Genomic DNA, 21,331 nt, shown 5'->3' with positions numbered 1-21,331 from the left:
CTCCCACTGGTGGGAGGATCAGCAACGTAGCTCTTCCTCTTCTCTGAGTCCTAGAACCCCAGGTCAGGGATGTGTTCTACCTGGAGCCCGGGTCTCATCACCGGGCTTGAAGGGAGCTGGCGAGAGGGGCTGACAATGAGGACAGGACACAATGGCGCTTGGGTTTCTGGTGCCTGGAAGACTTGGGAGTTCCAAGAGTGAAGAGGGAATGAACATACATTAGTGCACGAATGTGAAAGAAGTAAGAAAATAGTTGTTTAGTCCAGACACCTGGGCAAGGCGTCCCCCATCCACAGACATTCCGCTTTGACACGGATTTCCCCAGACAGTGGGCTCCAGCATCCCATGGTTGGGGGCAGGTCTCATGAGTAAAGCACTCATCTTCTTTCTGGATATTTCCTCAGATTACCTTAAAGCACACATGGATTTACCTTTGGAACTAGACTTCCGCATTTTGTTTTAAAAAATTAAGTTTATTTGTTTTGAGAGAGACAGAGATAGCATGAGTGGGGGAGAGAGAGAGAGAGAGAGAGAGAGAGAGAGAGAGAGAGAGTCCCAAGCAGGCTCTGCACTGTCAATGCAGCACCTGATGTGGGGCTCAAACTCACGAACCATAAGATCATGACCTGAGCTGAAATTAGGAGTTGGAGGCTTAACCGACTGAGCCACTCAGGCACCCCCTTTTAATTTTTTTTAATTAATTAATTTTTAAAATTTATATCCGAGTTAGTTAGCATATAGTGCAACAATGATTTCAGGAGTCGATTCCTTAATGCCCCTTACCCACCCATTTAGCCCACCCCCCTCCCCACAACCCCTCCAGCAACCCTCTGTTTGATCTCCATATTTAAAAGTCTCTTTCCTTGCCAATAATTGCCTTATAATATTACAACTCGAGGCAACAGGAAAGTTTATTTCATACAAAAACGTTTCTTTCAAGAATATAAACTATACCTGTTCCTATGTAGGGAGGGACTGGGGAAACAGGAAGTCTGTGGTGAGGCGGGAGTTGATGCAGTAAAATGGAAATAGGAATGGAAAGTGAAGGCCAGCGGGGGGAGATGAGGAGGGTCAGGATGCACACTTTTCTGCTTAGACTCTGTCCCAGCCTGTGCACTTAAACTCACAGCAACGCAAACAAACAAAAATGGCGTAATAAGTATTTCCTATCCTCGGTCACCCACGAACCTTAGCAAGTGCTATAGTAATGCGGTAGGAGAGAAAAAAAGAAATGGACACATTTCATTCATCCTGCACGTTCTCCCTGATTTGGTCAGTGGTTTCCTCAGACCTGCACCCCCAGGACCTTGACACAAGACTGTCAGATGTCTGAGACCATCCACAGACCAGGGGCGCCGTCTGGTTGGAACAGCTTGGGTGCCGATTCAGGGCTGTCCTCATTACCACCCTCAGTCCCCTGTAAGCTCCCTCGACCTTAGGTGGCCTGCGAGCTCAGACTGAAAAACCTTAAACTGCCATCTGCAAAGATACAGACATGGTCCAAGTCCTAAATACGTGGTTTAAGATAAAGGCAGGCAGTGAGATCTTGTCATTGAAAGGCTGGGTAAGGAGGACCTGTGGATACTGTGAAAGCTCACTGGTAAAGAATTCATTATACCTCTTTCTCCAGATCTCTGGGCACTTAGGGTTTGTTTCTGTGGTTTCATACCCAAACTCACCACGGGCTCCCGTTGTCCTGGATTGGGCCGCAGATTGACTCAGTGATGTGGGAGCCAAGGAACATTCTGGAGCTGCCTGATGGTGATGTGAGTCGTCCCCCGCCCTCTGCTTTGGATCCTCTGCAGCGTGCCGAGGCTAAGCCCCGAGCACGGGGGGCAGCACGGAGCACATGCATCCCATGGCTGACTTTTCCCACAAACATACCAAAATAGGCTCCACTGATTGAACTGTTCGGTGGTGCCCTCCCGGACCACGGCCGGGCTGCAACAGCTCTTTATCTCAGAGCCACCAGAAAGCCAATTCAGCATTTCTTCCCTTGACATAATCTCCTGATCGGGTTTAGCTTAGTTTTGAGCCCAAGTCTTGAATAAAAACAGCTAGTACTCAGCCGGCTCTTTATGAAGCCATCAGGCTTAGGAGGTGAGACTTCGAGGCCAGCGACTGTCTGGCAGAGCACGTGGTGCCTAGGGCCCTGTCGCCCCAGGAGGCCGGGTGTGGCTGCCCTTCCCTGTGGGGCTGCTACACAGGGCAGCACCCAGGGGGATGATCCTGGTTTACCGTCAAGGTTATCGGGGCACCGAACACCACCCTGGAGGGGATCAGGACGGGGCGGCCGGCGTGCTGCAGCAGAGGCAGACAGGAGGGCGGGGGTTCGGACCAAAGTCCAATAGGCACAACCAATAGGCAATTGTAGGCACAACCTTCCAGTGTTACTCAGCGTTCGGTGAGTGCGTGAAGGGCAGCGGCTCAGCACACACCTCTGGGTTCCCATTCTGCTGTTTCTCTCCCTCCTTTCCCGCTCATTGTAGACAGAATTCAGCAACGCAACAATGACGAGACACTGATGGGCAGGCTCCTTCTCTACGTGTTCCTGTGCTGAGAGATGAATGTTGCTTACTTCTTAACTATTTTATTTATGAACATATTTTTTTTAATGTTTATTTATTTTGAGAGAGAGAGAGCAGGGGAGGGGCAGAGAGAGGGAGACAGAGGATCCCACGCAGGCTCCACGGGGTCAGCGGAAAGCCCAACGTGGGGCTCGAACCCACAAATCATGAGGTCATGACCTGAGCCGAAATCAAAAGTTGGTTGCTTAACCTACTGAACCACCCAGGTGCCCCTTATTTAATGAATATTTTATGGGCATCTGTTAGGGCATAGCATCACGATGTAAGACTGCAAAAATTACATGCAGTACCCACGTGCTGAGGGATATTAAAAGAGCACGTGGCACAGAACAAGTTAGGAAGTTCCCAACCTGTGCAGATGGCTGTTTCTGAATGCAAAAAGTATATACGTATCCTATGAAAAATGCATTCACTCTGTAAGAAATTCAAACGACTCAAAATGTCGAAAATAAAAAAGTTGAAGTACCCCATAATCCCTCCAGAGATAGCCACAGTTTACAGAGTATATCTTTAGAAACCTATCTAATATGCTTTGGAACAACCATTTGGGAGTTTTTGAAAACAGAAAGCATTAAACATTCAGAGGACATGAACGTATTGCCTTTCCAGGTCAAGAAAATAATCTCAAAAACCTTCCCAGATTTCATTTTAATATTTCACTAGAAATGATTTTATTTTACTAGAAAGATGTTATTGGCTCATTCACATGTGAGATTTGTATCAAGAGCAGCTCCCCAGGGGTGCCTGCGTGGCTCAGTTGGTTAAGCATCCGACTTCGGCTCCGGTCAGGAGCTCACGGTTTGTGAGTTCGAGCCCTGCGTCTGGCTCTGTGCTGACAGGTCAGAGCTGACAGCTTTGGATTCAGTGTCTCCCTCTCTCTCTGACCCTCCCCCTGCTCATATTCTCTCTCTCTCTCTGTCTCAAAAATAAAACAAACATTAAAAAAAAAAAAAAAAAAAAGAGCAGCTCCCAAGAGGCCGGGCATCTTGCCTGCAGTCCTGTGGGGGTGGAGTTTGCTCGCCTGAGCGGAGTCCCTGAAGCGGCGTCTGAATCATTCCCCCTTGTGATTGCTCATTCAGGTAATGCCACACGCTGCACTGTATCTTCTACACCAGAACTCTGCCCGGGACCCTCAAGCTTGACATTGAAGAGCTAATTTCCCTTGACCAATAAAGCAAACACCTGATGTGATGGCGTCTAGTTTCCTGAAGGTCTGAGAGATGGCTGGGGAGACTGGAATCTAAGGGGTGATTTATCCCCACATTTATCTCAAGATGCAGTAGGTTCCCTCAGCCACGGAGCCAGCTAGGAAGGACGTACCGATGTGCCGAGTGTGTTCAGGGACGGCCCACACTGAAGACACCACCTTAATAATTATGAGCAGGACATTTAAGTGGAGATCATATTGGGGTAGTTTTGTAAACCATTTTAAGGAATGCCTTTACCTTCTTCGTTCCATCTTTCCAGAATGCTTTTCTCCTCAGTTTCCTCTATCAAAACTGTATCCATTCTTTAAAGCTGAGCTTCAGTCTCCTCTTCGGCATAAAGTCGTGGGTAAGAATATTTTTTTCCCTTGTTCTTTTGTTTATACTTCTCAGCAGCGCTGTGATGACAGTGAGTTGTTGTTACCCATTTCCTCACTTAAGAGCAAGAATTATTCATCTCTATAGATAACTAAGCGGTTCTGAGTTCAGTTACAAATAGGAAGATGTTCAGTAAATACATATTGAATGAATACATATAGCAGTTTCTACAGGACAGTAAGAATAATTACGTTGATTGCAATAGTTGGATGCTTCCATAGAGATAATTTTTCTAGCACTAGTGTCCAGAAAATAGGAAATCCATGGTCCACATCTCCTAGTGTCCCTGCTGTCATTTATACCTGCTTCTCCACACTGCTGACTAATGGAGAAAATCTTTTCTACTTTATGACGGCTTTTGCCTTTCTTTCTCATGACTAACCACTGGCCAAGCGGAATGTTGAATGTGTTTTCGTTTACTGTTTTCTTTCTTCTTCCGATTGTGCCATCAGGCACTCAGATTTTGGCCTGCTTACCCAAGATGAAAGCTCCCCACTGGTTATAGAGTCTTTTCTCTCCTTTGCACACAGACGTTTTTGAGCAAGGATCCTACTCCTTTAGTGGCTGTGTTTCAATCCAGTAACACCTGGGTATCTCTTTTCCTTATTGGGAAAACAGGGTGGCCAACGGATTCAGCACCGACCTCCATGTTTACTGACTCAAGGAGATACTCATGTGCAACATCACCTGTTTCAGACCTGACGTTTTACATACGAGGAATCTGAGATCCCCCCCAGAGAAGAAACGACAGGCGGTCCAGGAAAACAGCTTCCATAAAGTTGCAAAGTTCTCCCTTCAGAAGATATCAGGCTAATGTACTTCCGTCTTCCACTCTTTACTCCAATTTGCTTATCAGGCAACCATCAATTTTATCATTGTTCCTTCATTTGGAGACACAACTAGTAAGTTCTGGTCAAGCCCTATGATTCATTTCCTCACTTTCAAGGCAAGGTCATTGCTGTTCTTATTCAGAGCTCTGCCAAGGGCTGCCCCTGGTGGGGGAGGGGATGTAGCCAGTGTCCTCTCAACCTAAAAGAGTTCTGCTGGGGCAGTGAGTCATGAATTCCCGAATGCCTTTTCCAAGTGCAGATAAAGCTCACAGTTGGTTAAGTGATGGGACGAGGTGTGGAATGAAGGTTGGCACCAGTCTGGGGGAAAAAAGTACCTTTCCCTTTCCAAAGTAAAATATTTATTTTAATTGGCTCACAATAAAGAGTAGGGTGATTGTAACTAACAAAAGAGAAGTGCACTTTGGAGAGCAGGCATTGTACAGAAAAGAAAAAAAAGTACACAGAGATGGAAAAACTTTGCGTCAATCTTCTTTATGACTTCGAGCAATTTTATAGGATTATAAAATTTGCTGGAATTAGTAGCTTTGCAGAGTGATTTGGAACTTAGAGTTTAGAGTTTCAGAGCCAGAAGATATTTTACAAGATAATTGACTCAACCCCTCCCCCCCCCTTATATCGTAGACGGAAAAAAAAATGAGGTCAAAGTGTTTAGAGACTGGATCAGTTTCTCAAGGGCTTTTGTGTATCCCCAATGGAGAAAGTTCAGGTGAATCACAAATCTTGGTGCCATAGACCTCTAGTCTCTAGCTACATGCTGAGACAAAGCCGCAGCCAGCTCACTATCACCTTTCCAACCACAGCTGGCTTCTGCCCGCACTCCCAGGGTCGCCAGACTGGTTAAGGGACGGCTCGCCTCGAGATCCACTACACTCCCAGAGATGCATCAAGTTGTCGAGACTCCTAGATAGGTGGGAGTTTGGGCTGTCCCAACCCTGCTGTGCCTCTCAAACGTTCAGGTAGGTTTTGAGCTTCCCAGGGCTCTGGAGATGCTCTGGAGATTTGGAATGTGGTGCAGAGGTAGAGCGGTGATACTTAAGGTGAATACTTCTAAAACGTAATTAGGTGACTCTTCCCCTTGAAAGTCTTGGAAAGCCCTTCATTGCCAACACCGATGTTTTAAAATGTAGGTTTTATGATTATTTGGTTGTGGTGAGGCCAACAGATCAGCGATTGCTATTGAGAAGATAATTTGTTACTCACATTTCTTAAGAGGAGGGGCGTGCCACACCACTCCCACGTCGGGAAGCAGCAAGATGAGTCCGAAGCCCGTGGGAGCAATGGCAGAGTGTAGGCAGCAGCCTTTATGGTGGTTTCCTCAGGAAAAGCAAGAGGAGGCAGGGTAAGCAGGCTTCGAGTTGGCTTGCTTGAGTCAGTTCAGTGGGCTCTGGGGTGCAGAGGCTGTCTAGTTGTCTGGTACCTGAGCCTTGGATGATCGGGGCAGAGGAAGGTGTCCTCCTGGGTCGTAAGAGCCACATAGAGGAGGTGGTGGGTGTGTGCACTCTGGGTGGCTGGTCCGCGTCAGTCAGCAGGACCCTTAGATGCCGGAGCATCAAGATGCCAGAACACACAGTTCATGCAGCTGGCGTTTGCGGATGCGAGCACCTCTGACCCGTTCTCCTGGGAGGTGCTCTGGAGCAAGAGGATCTGTTGCCCATTTGGGAGCTGCTGCATGTAGATCAGTAGCATTGATCTACTAATTAGGGGAATCCTGCTTTAAAGAAACCTGTTAGTCCTCATTGGAACAGTTTTGTAAGCTTGTTGAGCCATAAAATTCTTTTGAAAAACGTAACATACAGTTTTAAAGGGATCTTGAATATGGTATCATAGACTTAGAATCTGGACTTTGCTTTGACCACAATCTGGCCTCATTTTCCCTCATGGGGTTTCCAGTAAGAACCATCCAGGCTGGTTTAATTAGGGTCAACAAAACAAGCTTCCCTCTTTCCTGCCTCTAAGCTCTGCTCAAAACCGGCTTCTACCTTATTCAGGACCGTACCCCAGGCTCGGCCCCTAACCCTAGTCCTTCTAGCACCAGCTTCTCTGTGAAGTCCTTGCCAGCTTCCCAAACCCACAAATAAATGCTGCTCAGCATGTGCTGGGCACTCTTCTAAGACCTTCAAAATAGTAACTCACTTAATCATCATAATAGTCCTGTGAGGCACGCACTATTTATATCCCTATATTTATGGGTGAGGAACATGAGATACAAAGATGTTGAGAGACTTGTCCAAGGTCACAAAGCTAAAGGTGTTCAATGTCATCGGCATTCCATTAATGCTATTTGAATATTCTGTGCCATGAATTAATTAATGTTATTTGACATTTCTGTGGGGGTTAGGTAGGTACCCTCTCATAGAACTGTGTATGTTAATGTGTACTTTAAATCAGAGGGAAGGAGTCTCCTCTTTTAACATTCTGGAACTTTATTAAGACTATTCATTCAGAATTTGTTCAGAATAATTCAAATGGAATTTTACTTTAAAGTTTACTCTGGCTGGGGCGCCTGGGTGGCACAGTCGGTTAAGCGTCCGACTTCAGCCAGGTCACGATCTCACGGTCCGTGAGTTCGAGCCCTGCGTCAGGCTCTGGGCTGATGGCTCAGAGCCTGGAGCCTGTTTCCAGTTCTGTGTCTCCCTCTCTCTCTGCCCCTCCCCCGTTCATGCTCTGTCTCTCTCTGTCCCAAAAATAAATAAACGTTGAAAAAAAAAAATTAAAAAATAAATAAATAAAGTTTACTCTGGCTTAGCAAGGTCATTTTCTGAGTCCTTCCTCTGAGAGAGTAGAAGTCCATCAGTAAGCAAGAATGCAGGGAAAAATTTAAAACCCCTTAAAAACACACTTTGTATATCAGCTTTTGTATACAATATCTTTCTACTAACTCATTCTTATATATTAATTATGGTGAACATTTTCAGAACTGACTCAGTAAGGGTTCAACCAAGAAAGCAGAACCAGGAGGAGATAGATAGTTAGAGATTTATTGCAAGGAATTGGATTATGCTCTTGTGGCGCTGGCTGGTCACATTTGAAATTCACAGGGCAGGCTGGGAATTCTGGAACATTCTGAAGCTACTGTCCCGGCCAGAATGTCTTCTTTAGGGAAATCTCAGTTCTGTTCTTAAGGTCTCTCAACCAACTGAATCAGGCTCATCTCGATTACCTGGGAGAACCTCCTTGAACTAAAGTCAACTGATTATGGATTTGATTCATGTCTACAAAACACCTTCATAGCAACACCTGGACGGCTGTTTGAGTAACTGGAACTATACCTTTGCCAGGTTCACACATCAAAGGACTGTCCGTCACAAGAAACTTTAGTGACCATTGTGTTACTGGTCTTTTGTTTCTATTTGTACTTGAGAAGAAAAAGCAGTTTATTTAGAAATATCCTATAGAATGAATGAGATGTTTTAATCATATAAATGGGCTTCCCATCAATTGGTCTGAAGCATGTGATACTATGTGTTGGTGCTGCCTTACTTCTCTGCCATCGTCCGATCCCCATATGCTCAGGCCTCTCTCTCTTCATGGTTGTGACATAAGTATCTGTACATTTTATTAACTCTGAGCCTCAGTGACCTTATATGGAAAAGGGAATAATTATAGCACCGGCCTCCCCGCGCTAACTGGAGGAATGACTGAATTAGAGGAGTCACCTAGCATGATGTCTGGCACATGGTGAGCCATATGCTCTTGTAGTCGTTATTTTTTTTTTAATATTTGTTTATTTTCAGGAGAGCGCAAGCGGGGCAGGGGGAGAGAGGACGGGGGGCAGAGGATTTAAAGCGGGCTCTGTGCCGACAACATTGAGCCCGATGTGGGGCTTGAACTCTCGAAATGCGCGATCATGACCTGAGCGGACATGGGACGCTCAACCAACTGACCCACCCAGGCGCCCCTGTTGTAGTTGTCATCATTTCCTCTGGTTAATTTCTTCTGCTCTTAAGTGACAGAGGTTTTCCGCAGGAGACATCCAGAGGCTCTGATGTTACATTCATAAAAATAAAAAGATTGGCATTTATCAATTCCTGTTTGTTGCAAAACGTACACATTTTCAAAGATTTGTTTTCTGTCATAATCTTTCCGAGGCTCTAGACGCCCCTGGCAGTGTGGTCTGTCCAACTGGTTTTTGAGAATTCCCTGCAACTTTGCTGCACAGCAGGGTGGGTGGCCTGTCAGAGGGAAGAGGCTTGACCCAGACATGACCGGTTACACTGCTCATAAGCACTGAGTGTGTTCAAAGACCTGTCTAGGCATTAAGCCAGTTTTTTTAAAAAATATTTTTTTGATGTTTATTTATTTTTGAGAGAGAGAGACAGACAGACAGACAGACAGAGCATGAGTGGAGGAGGGGCAGAAAGGGAGACACAGAATCCAAAGCAGGCTCCAGGCTCTGAGCAAGCTGTCAGCATAGAGCCCGACGTGGGGCTAGAGCTCATGAACCCTGAAGTAATGGTCTGAGCTGAAGTCAGACACTCAATTGACTAAGCCACCCAGGAACCCCAAGACAGTTTTTCTAAGTAGCTTCCTTTTGATGTAAGTTTTATTATAACCTTATTCTGGAGGAAGATACTAGATGCAGAGAAACAGTGCCTTTCCTGGCTTTGGTTCCAGAATTAATGATGAGATATTCCAGATGCTGAGGCCCTCACCTGCCTGGATCTGGATAGAACTGGCTGTTGCTGGACACTAAACTCACTCTTCTTTCTCAGGAGGCACCAAAAACCATACCTAGCTGTGCAGGTCAGGAAAAACTCATTTTCTTCCCATATTGTCTTCCCCAGGCACGCTTGGCAATGGCAGGAAAACAAAATTCATTTGCCAGCATGACATTTTCCTCATTTTCTTTTAAAAAGAGTACAGGGGCACTTGGGTGGCTCAGTCGGTTAAGCATCTGACTTCAGCTCAGGTCATGATCTCGCGATTCATGAGTTCGAGCCCCGCTTCTGGTGAGCCCCGCTTCTCTCTCTCTTCCTCTCTCTCTCTCTCTCTCTCTCTCTCTCTGTCTGCCCCTTGCTCACTTGTGCCCCCCTCTAAATAAATAAGTAAGTAAAATAGAAGAGAACAGCAACGTTTCTTCTGAGGAACAAAGTGGCGGTTGATGTCGTGTAAACAGAAGGCAAGGGCCTGCTGCGTGAGCAGAGTGACCTCTTTGCAGAAATGCTCTGAGCTGGTAGGAGGCACACAGGGGTGGGTGGGTGTGTGACGAATGATAAGAAAGGTCACTTCCATAAACTGTCCATGGCCATCTGGGAGAGACTGTCTATGCAAAGAGAGCAAGATCATGTCTTACTTACGAAGTCTTGGAGAAGATCTCCCACCTCAGAGCTGCTGACTATGTACACGGAGCCTGAACCGTCGGTCCCCTTCCATTACAGGTGCCCTTCCGGACTCACATTTCTGTGTCACCTAGGAGACTGTGAAGCCCTCAGGTGTGACCGCTAGGTCTGCTCCTTTGGCATCTCCGCACTCCCTAGAGGAGGCTTCAAGACCTGGCAGGCCCTTAGCAAATGCTGGTTGCATAAGTCAATTCACGGATCTAGGTTTGGACGGTATGGCTTGAGAAGGTAACTTTTTAGTCCTTAATGCTACTAGAAACAAGGATTCAGAAATGGTTGTCCGGGATGAAGGGCCCAATAATGGAAGGGTGTTTCTGAGTCATATGAGAAGTTTCAGATGTGGACCAAGATCCTAGAAGTGACACCCATTTTAGAAGAGAAGGCCATTTCTCTTTAGGATTTTTGGTACCATTACAACTGAATAATTTAAGTATTGAGATCATGAAAATATATAATCCCTCTTCTCATTTAAAGACTGTTACTTAGTGGGGGGCACCTGGGTGGCTTACCTGGTTAAGCGTCTGACTCTCGATTTTGACTCGGGTCATGATCTCCAGGTTCCTGAGATGGAGTCCTGAGTTGGGCTCTGCAATGACAGCGTGGAGCCTGCTTGGGGTTATCTTTCTCCCTTTCTCTCTCTGCCCCTCCCCACTCACACACTCTCTCTCTCTCTCTCAAAATAAAGAGACTTAAAAAAAAAAAGTGGTCCTTCTTTTCCAGTTAAAAAGAAAAAAGACTGGTACTTAGGTTAATGATAACCTCAGTCTAGTAGCTAGGACTAAGATTGTGGATTCAGTATTGAGTAAATGTTGTTAAGAAGAGAGCTGATGGGAGGTACTCTGGGGGATAATCATGAGATTGAATCATGATAAAGTCACTGTTTACTTCTAATCTGGACGATGTGTTAAATCATCTCAATAAGTTGTCAACACTTATTGTACGAATAGGGCTGAATTCACAGATTTAGACCATGTCCTGAATTCTAATTCAGAGCCGTGTACATATTGATGGCCAGAGGTAGGTAGACGGAGGAGATGTGGAACCGCCTTTAGAGCCTTTCTCTTGTCTGTGGATAACGTCTGAAAGTCAAAGTGAAACCCTCCTGCCTGTGGCCACTTAGTTCCTAAATTGTAAGAGAAGCTGCTGATTTTCACTGCTGCTTCTTTTTTTAACTGACAGATGAAATACTCAACATGTATTAACTTATTTAATTCTGGAAACAGATGGCGGGGAAGTCACCACCACTCTCTAATTTTAAGATCAGGAAGCAAAAGTGCAGGGGCATGATCACATTGCTATCACGTGGCAGCCAGCGTTTCCCAGCCGTTTGGACTCCGTGTCCACACTCAGCCGCTGAGTTCTGCCGTGTAGGGTCCCCGGTTAGAGCTCGCATCTGGCCTATTAAAATATGTGCTTTCAGGGAAATTGTGAAAATCAGTGTTAGGGGACATTCCATCATTGATAGGGTATCATCCGTAAACACAAAATTGGGGCAAGCTGGGCTTACTTGTTTTTTGAAATCTACCTACAGGAGTGGTCAAAATGCAAGGTAGCTTCGGAAACAAAACCTCTAAACCCAGAGAGACAGGACAGACAAACCTTGATGACGTGGAGAGTTGGGGACCCAGACTGTCCCTGGTCCCTGGCTGCAGCCTGATTTCCTCCCTCCCCTGACTTACAGTGGAAAATTGCCTCTAGTTGGGATGTACGCATTTTTGACTCTTTTGATATTTGTTCACGCTCAGTCAGGCGTTATTGACATTTTCCTGGAAATTGCACAATATTTCATTTGTTCTAACCCTGGGATGTGTTTCCTATGGGTGTGTGTTTTTGAAAATTTCTGTATCTCCTCCCCCTCTCCAATTTTGGATGAATAAATGTGAAGAGAAAGAGATAAGAGAATATAAATTCTAGAAAAACGAATGGATGTATTAATCATGCCTAAATGAAGTAATGGAATATCTTAAAGACTCTGTCTTTGGGTCCGTTATACGGGTCTATGTCACATTCATGCAGTGCAGCTCGCTGCATGGGAATTGTTTATTTTTCTGGAATGCGTGTAAGAACAATAAACAGAGGATGCTAAAGCATAATGATTTCTATAAATGTGAGCACAGCTTCTAAAATAAGGGTCGGTGATGATATGCTGGGTGACAGTTCCAGCAAATCTAGACAGCAGGCAGCAGGAATTCTCTATCAGTTTAGAAACACAGTCCTAACTGTTCATTGCGTCAAGGAGGGTCACCCAGAAGCACACCAGTGAAAGATCTAAGGAGGCAGAGTCCACTTGAGGAAGGAGGAAGGGTTATCTTGAGAGGTTTTGCGTTCCACATGGGCTGGATTGGAGCCCAGGCACAGGGACAGCCATCTTGCCAGCTGGTAGTAAACGATTCACTCCATCAGTGACAGAGGGCACGGACATCGTGTCATACCCAGAGAGTGCAGGTGGCTCTTTCTCAGGATGCAGCAATGCGGGAGCGGTGTGGGGGTTTAATAATATCATGAGCAGAGAGTTTCAGTAAGAGCGAATGTACCTCCCACAGAGCCTTGTCAAGGCTGCCGACATGATTAGACACTTAACGAGAGTTCACTAGTCATTGATATATGCTGCACAAATGAAGGACCTTGGGTGGTTGACGGAAGTGTGAAAAAATATTCGATCTCAATAGAATCCCAAAAACAGCAAATAAAAGTGGGAAGCAATTTTCCCTCTGGCAGAGACTGAAAAGGAAAGATAACGGTCGGTGTCTATGAGGGCATCAGGAAATATCGACTCGCACCTGCATGGTGGGAGGTTTGTAATATGTGCACTGGAGGATGAGTTAACACACACACACACACACACACACACACACACACACACACAAACACACATGCATGCGCGGCAGAACAGACTGAAATGTTATGGAAAAAAGCTAAATGAATTCCTGGTTCTATCCCAGATGTGGTAATGTTAGCACTGATATACTATTTTTTTTGTATATTTCATTATCTATATTTTCGGCCCGATAAATGTATTAGTTTATAATGGGAAAAAACGTTATTCTAAAATGTTGTAGAGATCATTCAGTCATGATGCTGCAAACTCTATTGTAAATTTGCAGTATGAATCCTTTACAGAAAAGCTTCCATTTGTAATTCATTTTAATATGGAGGTGGTGTTTTGGGGCATCTTTATTGTAGGATAATATTTTCCCCAAATCATAGACGACTGGTCATAGATGGTCATGTAGATGCCCAAATACATATTTTTCACTAAAGGGTAAGCACGTCAGATTTTTCAGTACTTTTCAGGGAAATACTTTTTACTATTCCAAGTATAACCCATATCCTGATAATGTTCCAATCCAGTCTTTAAGTGTTTATTGAATTTTTCTTGTATACTGAGCACAGAATCCACATGTTAAAATATTACACAACCACATGACAGTGGTGATTATAACAACTTTGTAGGAGCATTGAAAACAATGATTATCCTTGGGGCGCCTGGGTGGCTCAGTCGGTGGATCATCTGACTTCGGGTCAGGTCACGATCTCGCGGTTTGTGAGTTCGAGCCCCGCATTGGGCCCTGTGCTGACAGCTCGGAGCCTGGAGCCTGCTTTGGATTCTGTGTCTCCCTCTCTCTCTGCCCCTCTCCCACTCGTGCTCTGTCTCTCTCTGTCTCTCAAAAAATAAACATTAAATTTTTTTTTTAAAAACCCAGTGACTATCCTTTGCTCCATGAAAAAGCAGAACATAAAAGTCCATGTACCTCTAATTACAACTTTATAAAAAGAAACCTGATGAGATTCTCTTTATTTTGTTTACACCTGTAAGTACAGTTTCCATGCAATGCAGGCCACAGCACAGGGACCATGGTTTTCTCTGGAGGGCCAATGAAAACAAAAAACATGCATAAGAATAATACCAGTGGTTGACATTGAGGGTCATTGCTAGTATCAGCTAAGATATACTGAATGATTATTTATTACTTTTAAGACCTATATTAAATTCATGGTAGGTGCTATTATTACTCCAACATTAAAATTTTTTTTAATGTTTATTTTTGAGAGAGGCAGAGCACAAGTGGGGGAGGGTCAGAGAGAGAGGGAGACACAGAATCTGAAGCAGGCTCCAGGCTCTGAGCTGTCAGCACAGAGCCTGACGCAGAGCTCGAACCCACGGACCGTGAGATCATGACCTGAGCTGAGGTTGGAGCCTTAACCCACTGAGCCCTCAGGCACCCCTATTCCAACATTTTAACCTGCGGCCTGTGGAAGTAACTTGTCCAATGTCACACAGTTGATCACTGGGGATGCAACTTAAATCAAATTAAAATCTTCTGATTCTAAAGCCTATCCTGTTGGGGCACCTGGGTGGCTCAGTCAGTTAAGTGACTGACTCTTGATTTCAGCTCAGGTCATGATCTCATGGTTGTGAGATTGAGCCCTGCATCAGGCTGGGCATGGAGGCCACTTGGGATTCTCTGTCTCCCTCTCCCTTGCCCCTCACCTGCTTGCATGTGTGTGGCCATACTCTCTCTCTCTCTCTCTCTCTCTCTCTCTCTCTCTCCCCTCTAAATAAATAAATAAATAAATAAGTCCTGTTAATCATGATTATTCTCGAAGATTATTTTCATTTTTAAATGATTTTGTTATTTTTATAATTGAGCCACGTAAGTAACCCTACAACTCTTTGCAAGGAGATCTTATAGTAAAATGGTTTTGGGTACCTACTGAACTGGGGTTCTCAGGCTATCTAGGTAAGATAACACATGACTTTTAAATGCTCATTAGTCACCCGTTCATCATTTTATCAAATTAATAAGTGAGCCCTCTTCCCAGAAAAAATGGTAGACAGTGCTCATGAACTTGGAGGGAGGGAAGTAAAAAGTAGATGTCAACCCAACCAGATGGCTTCCCTGGTGACTGTGTGTCCGTTGCTTGACCAATGGTCAGGAGGCCGGCAAGTTATTACTCTTTGCTTCTGTCTACACTTAACAAACCAGCCCCCTGAAGAAATATTTGATTTTTAAAAGGCCTCCCAGTACTATCTTATACTCTTTATCTTAAATGGCTGAGTCTTCCTTTTAAAAAAAGAAATCAGAAAGAGCTTCATTGTGGAGCTCCATGGTGAAAAGAAAGCCCCCTAGCCACTGTTCCCAGGGGAGAAGCTGTTTCCTGTCTAATGGTATGAACTGCCTGTTCCAGCTTTCTGATGTTGCTGTAGGGCCCTTGGGCAGACTCAGATGCTTAAGAAACTCTTCCCCCTGTTCTGTCATGGGAACCGAATTTGGCTGTTTTGCTGGGTCAAAGTGTAGGACCCTGCAGCCACTGGCTTTCCCTCTGTCTAGATTGCTTTCATCTTTGCTCTCAAAGTCCTATCCGTTCTTCATCCTGTGCTCAAATATAAGACTTCTTGCCGTCTAGTAACTCATTCTCTCCTTCCTTCTCTCTCTCCCTCCCTGTGGCTCCACATGATCTGTTTCTGCCTCTTACTTTCCTGGAAGCACATAGGCTTTGGAGGCAGGTTCACATTACGGGTTCTGAGCCTCACTGAGTGAAGAAGCTGGGCAGATTTCTTTATTTTATGAGCCTCGAGTTCCTTATCTTTGAAACAAGAAAAATAATGCCAATCTCACCATACGTGTGTAAAAATTAAAGGCGATATGTATATAAATCGTTTGATATGGCATCCACCAAATAGTAGGGACTCAATAATGTATCATATATCTCCCTTTTAACTTCCTTTTTACTATTTTAATTTAGCTACTGTTTATTTGTTTTTTAAAGTTTATTTATTTCGAGAGAGAGAGCAAGGGAGGGGCAGCGAGAGGGAGAGAGAGAATCCCAAGCAGGCTGCATACTGTCAGCATACAGAGCCTAACCCAGGGCTCAATCCCCCGAATTGTGAGATCATGACCTGAGCCGAAATCAAGAGTCAGACACTTAACTGACTGAGCCACCCAGGCGCCTCTAGCTACTGTTTATTTAATAACATGTTGATTCACAGAGGTGTTGGGACTGCATTTTATTTAACCTTGTATCTTCCTGAACCAAAGATAGTGCCCTGGGTGTACCAGGCATCTGTAAGGCGTTGTTGAGTTCAATTAAGTTGGTCAAAAGAGAAACAGAGAAGAAATAAAAGGCCTATCATCAACATTCTCTGTGTCCATTTCTCATTCTGCCATTAAGAATGTTGGTTCAGCAGGTGTCGAGGCCTAAATACCAAGAGATGTTTTACACCAGGACTATGGTGTACTGAGCCCTTAACAATTCTTAATGCTACCCTGTTACCGGAAAGAATTTCAGACCCATTGGGATCCTACCCCAAAAGCCTTAAAATACTGTTTAGTTTTCTTTTTGTATGTAGGACATCAGTGTGACAATTGGCAAAACTATTATAAGATCCCTAGGATAGATAATAGTACCATATCAATGCTACTCCCCTACTTTTGATAATTGTAGTGTGGTTAGTAAGACCGAAGTATTTAGCAGTAGGGGGTCATTATGTCTGCCTCTTACTTTCCAACTGTTCAGAAAAAATGTACTATGCATATTAGGACTGAGAGAATGATGGGGCAAATGTGACAAAATGTCACTATTTGGGAATCTACTTGAAGGCTATATAGGTATTTTTTGTACTATTATTGCAACTTTTCTGTAAGTCTGAAATTATTTCAAAAGAAAGATTTTTTTAAAGCTGTTTAAGATCACATGTTTCATCTTACTTGACTTACAGCCAGATGAGGGAGTTACCAGACCAAAATATCGTTCTCTTTCTCCTAAATGAAATCGTATGCTTGTATGAATTTCACTGCCTGGTAAATGACGCTAATTATGTCATCGGGTAAGCCTGATTCAGAACTACTGACACAGTCAGATCTGCAAGGTAAGAGGCATTTCTGATGCTTATCTGCAAGTGGAGCCCCTCCCTCCCCCATTCTGCATTAATGGATGCCATCTGGGAGTTTGCTATTCTACATAAATCAGGGATAAGCACCCAGGCTTTGCCTGACCAGCCATGTCTGACGTGAGTGCATTCACAGAGTCAGGAGACACAGTCACCTTGGGAAGGACCAGCGATGACAAAGAAGGCCTTAATGACATGCTTGCTTAATGGACCAGCACGGGGCTGGGTCATTTTCCAGAGCAGTGGTCAGGATTTTTGACGCTGTAACAAAGTTTTCTTGGATAGAGGAAGGAAGGTGAGGAAGATGGACCACACTTTCATGGAGAATAGAAGGAAAACATTGGAACAGCTCTTTGTAAACGTGTTCTCAATTTTATGTTTAATTGTACATAAAGGTAGCTTTTCCATGGATTTCCTTGTGATAGATACTGCTGGTCTGTCAGATTTTCCTCCCACAGCAAACCAAGGACTCTGGGAATGACCCTAAGAGCTCACAGCCTAGACCCAAGTTGTAGTCAAGCTAAAAGAGTCAAGCATTTCTGCCAGACCCCTTGGAGCAGCCTTTTCTAATGAGTGGCTCCAGAAAATAAGAGAGAAGAGAGTTGGGCCAAACTGGGCGTGATAGAAACACCCTAGATTGTCAACTTGTAGAGAGAGAATCTTGACTTGAGCCGCTGGCTGTCACCCTCCAGCTCAGCCCTCATTGTGTTACTCTCAGATGCCCCCCTGCCTCTCCACACACACCTTCCAGGTGAGGGGCTCAAGTCTGGGGACTGAAAACAGAAACCACTAATTTTACAAATCTGGGAGTGACATTGGGAACAAAAGGAAGCAATTTTGTGGAACCATCACAGAAGCGTGAACGAGAAGGGTGTGTGTGGTATGGTGTGTGTGTGTGTGTATGGGGTGTGTGGGGGTGTGTGTAGGTATGTGTGTGTGGTGTGTGTGTGTGTGTGTGTGTGTGCGCTCACCACATCATTGGGTAGCCCAGCATATCCCAGGGTATGTGCCCTGAACATGTGACTGGCCAGCGGAGGAGCAAGCACCTGGGGCCCTGGCCTTCTGGGATCTCGGCTGGCCTGGCTGGAGAGGGAACCGATGACAGCAGGAGTTTTCATGCAGCTTCTGAGCCTTAGAAAACAGCCAGAGATGCGGACGGCTCAGGGATATGTCCTGGATTACCTGTGAGACAGATGCCTTCTGGAGATTTCCAGGTGTTTTTTTTTTTTTTTTAATTTTTTTTTTTCAACGTTTATTTATTTTTGGGACAGAGAGAGACAGAGCATGAACGGGCGAGGGGCAGAGAGAGAGGGAGACACAGAATCGGAAACAGGCTCCAGGCTCTGAGCCATCAGCCCAGAGCCCGACGCGGGGCTCAAACTCACGGACCGTGAGATCGTGACCTGGTTGAAGTCGGACGCTTAACCGACTGCGCCACCCAGGCGCCCCCAGGTGTTTGTTTGTAATGCTTATTTTTTATGGAGGGGGGGGTGGGAAGACGGTCTATAGTTATAATAAAATGTAACAGATGAGTCATGGCTCCGAGCCCGACACGGGGCTCGAACCCATGAACCATGCATGACCTGAGCCGAAGTCGGATGCTCAACCAACTGAGCCACCCAGGCGCCCCTTGAGGACTAACAGTAAATGATGTATACTATTATATAATATAAAATGTATAATTATAATTGTATGATATTTGTGCTTTACATACGGTCTATAGTTATAATAAAATGTAACAGATGAGTCATAAAACAAAATCATAACTCATTATAATAGTCTTGCATTTGCATTGCACATTCTAATCTTTCAAAGCCCTTTACAACCATTATCCTGATTTGTTCCTACAACAATCACCAATGAGAAGAGTCAGGATCCTTGGGCTGTTCCTTATTTAAAAAAAAAATAATAATGTTTATTTATTTTTGAGAGAGAGAGAGAGAGAGGGAGTGAGAGAGAGAGAGAGAAAGGCAGAGAGAGAGGGAGACACAGAATCAGATGCAGGCTCCAGGCTCCAAGCTGTCAGTACAGAGCCCACTGCGGGGCTCAAACCCACAGCCCGGGAGATCATGACCTGAGCCAAAGTTGGATGCTTAACTGACTGAGCCACCCAGGTGCCCCGGGCTGCTCCTTAAAATAGAGACGTCATGGGGATAAGACGTAGCTTTATGCAAGGTACCGGCAGAGGGACAGTCTGATGGGAACAGATCCAGGTAAATCCATGTGCTGCCCTTAAAGGTTGTGTGGTTCTAAACATCCCTCTGGCTTTTAGTAGCGACTGCCCATTTTTTAGGAAGTTATAGGAAAGTTATAGCCATTCTAGTTAGCTGCCTTTTCCTCACTGTGTTCTATAACTTAAAAATATTTCCCAGCCCCCAGGATCTGTAGTCTCCTATAGTCTCAACCTGGCACCTAACACCTTGTGAAATCGAGTTGCTTAAGATTCTGCCCACAAGAGTTGATACTCCGGTTTTGCCAGGTGGAAACCAGCTTGCCCAGGTAACCTCCATTTTCATTAGAAAGTCCAGGGCTAATTTAGGGTAGCAGCTCTGCCCATTTAGAGTCTTTTCGTCCTTGTATTTTTAATAAGACTTAGAAGTGTCCGCAGATCCATCATTTCTCCTGTGAGTTGCCTGGCTGAGGCAGATAGTCTTATCATAGTGCTTGCATGTTGTTGAAAATGCTCCCACAGCATGGAAATGAAATTGGACTATAATTTATAGATTTGGAGATGAATATTTTTGGATTCAATTTGTTCATTTCCCACGAATATTCTCAAGAGAAAAATCAACAGAGACTTTGAACAATGGATATACAATCAGAATTGCTAGGAAGTAATCATCTTTTAATATTCTCTTTATTAAATTTTAAAAGCATTTGGCTGAATATAGTTTTTTTTTTTTTTTGCTTCCATGATCAGTGAAGTCGTGACACTGAGTTGGTGCTATTTTATGTACATAAATCAACACAATCAATGATCTATTACTTGATGCTTCTCTGTATAACCAGTAAAAATTTAGCAATTCTACTTTTAAGAGGAAAGGTTAGTATTTTGGTGTAGAAACAATACAATTAAGTTTCAACAGGAGAGGCATAAGCACAGATGTGTGCGTACCTAGAGGCACACGGGCACCGGTTTACTGCCTCCGCCCCTCCCCCTCTTCCGGATCCTCCAGTGAGACTGGCCAATTCCTCCTCTAACTGTCCTGTTTACCTGGCCCTCTTCTCAGGGGCGTCTGTCTGGGGCAACGTACCCTTCCTAACCTACTTCTATTCTTGCGGAGTCCCCAGCTCAGTCATTTACACAGCAGCCAAAATAGTCTTTTTTCCTTTTAAATGCAAATCGGATCACGATTCCCTCCATTCTTTGGTTTTCCGCTGCCCTTGGGATAACATCTGACCTTCAGACCCCCGATTTCCTTTCCTTCCTATTCACTGTGCACCATCCGTGACCTGAAATAGCGACGCACAGCTCCTGGTCTGGACGTCCTGACGTCTCCACTTGGATGTCACTTCCTCTGAGAGGTCTTGTCTGGTCACTCTGCTCTTTTCTTCCGGAGCTTTCATCGCCACGTGTGATTGTGCGTTCCTGAATCTGGTTACTCGTTGAACACAGCTGCGCCGGGGCCGGGATGCCTCTGTTCGGTCTCTCTTCGTCCAAAGCAACGAACGAATATCCACATGTTTCAGATAAGAGGGGGACCGGGCCAATGTGGCGGAATCAAAATAACACAACACATCCCCAAACTGGCCCCCATCGTTCTATGGGACTTTCTCAACAGGTTAGTTGTCATTTTCGCCCTGTGTTCGAGGTGATCTAGCTTTCCTTCCCTGGACCACTCCTCTGCCTCTCAATTCTATTCTTAGAATGAAGATTCTGCCAATACTAATCTCTGCCTTCACCGCCTACGATAAAACTTTTCTTTCATTATTTTTTTTCTTTTTTGTGTGTTTTTATTGGAATTCCAGTTAGTTAACAGTGTAATATTAGTTTCAGGTATACAAAATATAGTGATTCAGCACTCGCATACCTCAACCAGTGCCCTTCTTAATCCCCATCACCTTATTTAACCCCCTC

At 44.7% G+C, this 21,331-nt stretch overlaps 1 protein-coding gene across 3 annotated transcripts in view; it reads left to right on the top strand.

The window, feature by feature from the left end:
• The window catches only part of SOCS6 (suppressor of cytokine signaling 6), a 102,361-nt gene extending 94,849 nt beyond the window's left edge, over positions 1–7,512 (top strand). For 2 of the 3 annotated variants that reach the window (XR_005791493.1, XR_005791492.1), the window contains exons 5-6: positions 1,631–1,766; positions 3,668–7,512. The gene's annotated coding sequence lies outside the window, so the exon portion shown is untranslated. The remainder of the gene's footprint in view (positions 1–1,630; positions 1,767–3,667) is intronic. The other variant, XR_005791494.1, reaches the window with a different exon arrangement.
• The last annotated feature ends 13,819 nt before the right edge of the window (positions 7,513–21,331 follow it).

This window comes from Herpailurus yagouaroundi, unplaced genomic scaffold (genome assembly GCF_014898765.1).
Source record: "Herpailurus yagouaroundi ecotype Mexico unplaced genomic scaffold, PumYag 142, whole genome shotgun sequence".
In the NCBI taxonomy this organism is placed as follows: Eukaryota; Metazoa; Chordata; class Mammalia; order Carnivora; family Felidae; genus Herpailurus; species Herpailurus yagouaroundi.
The sequence above is the reverse complement of the archived record's forward strand: the minus strand, read 5'-3'. Positions and strand labels throughout refer to the sequence as shown.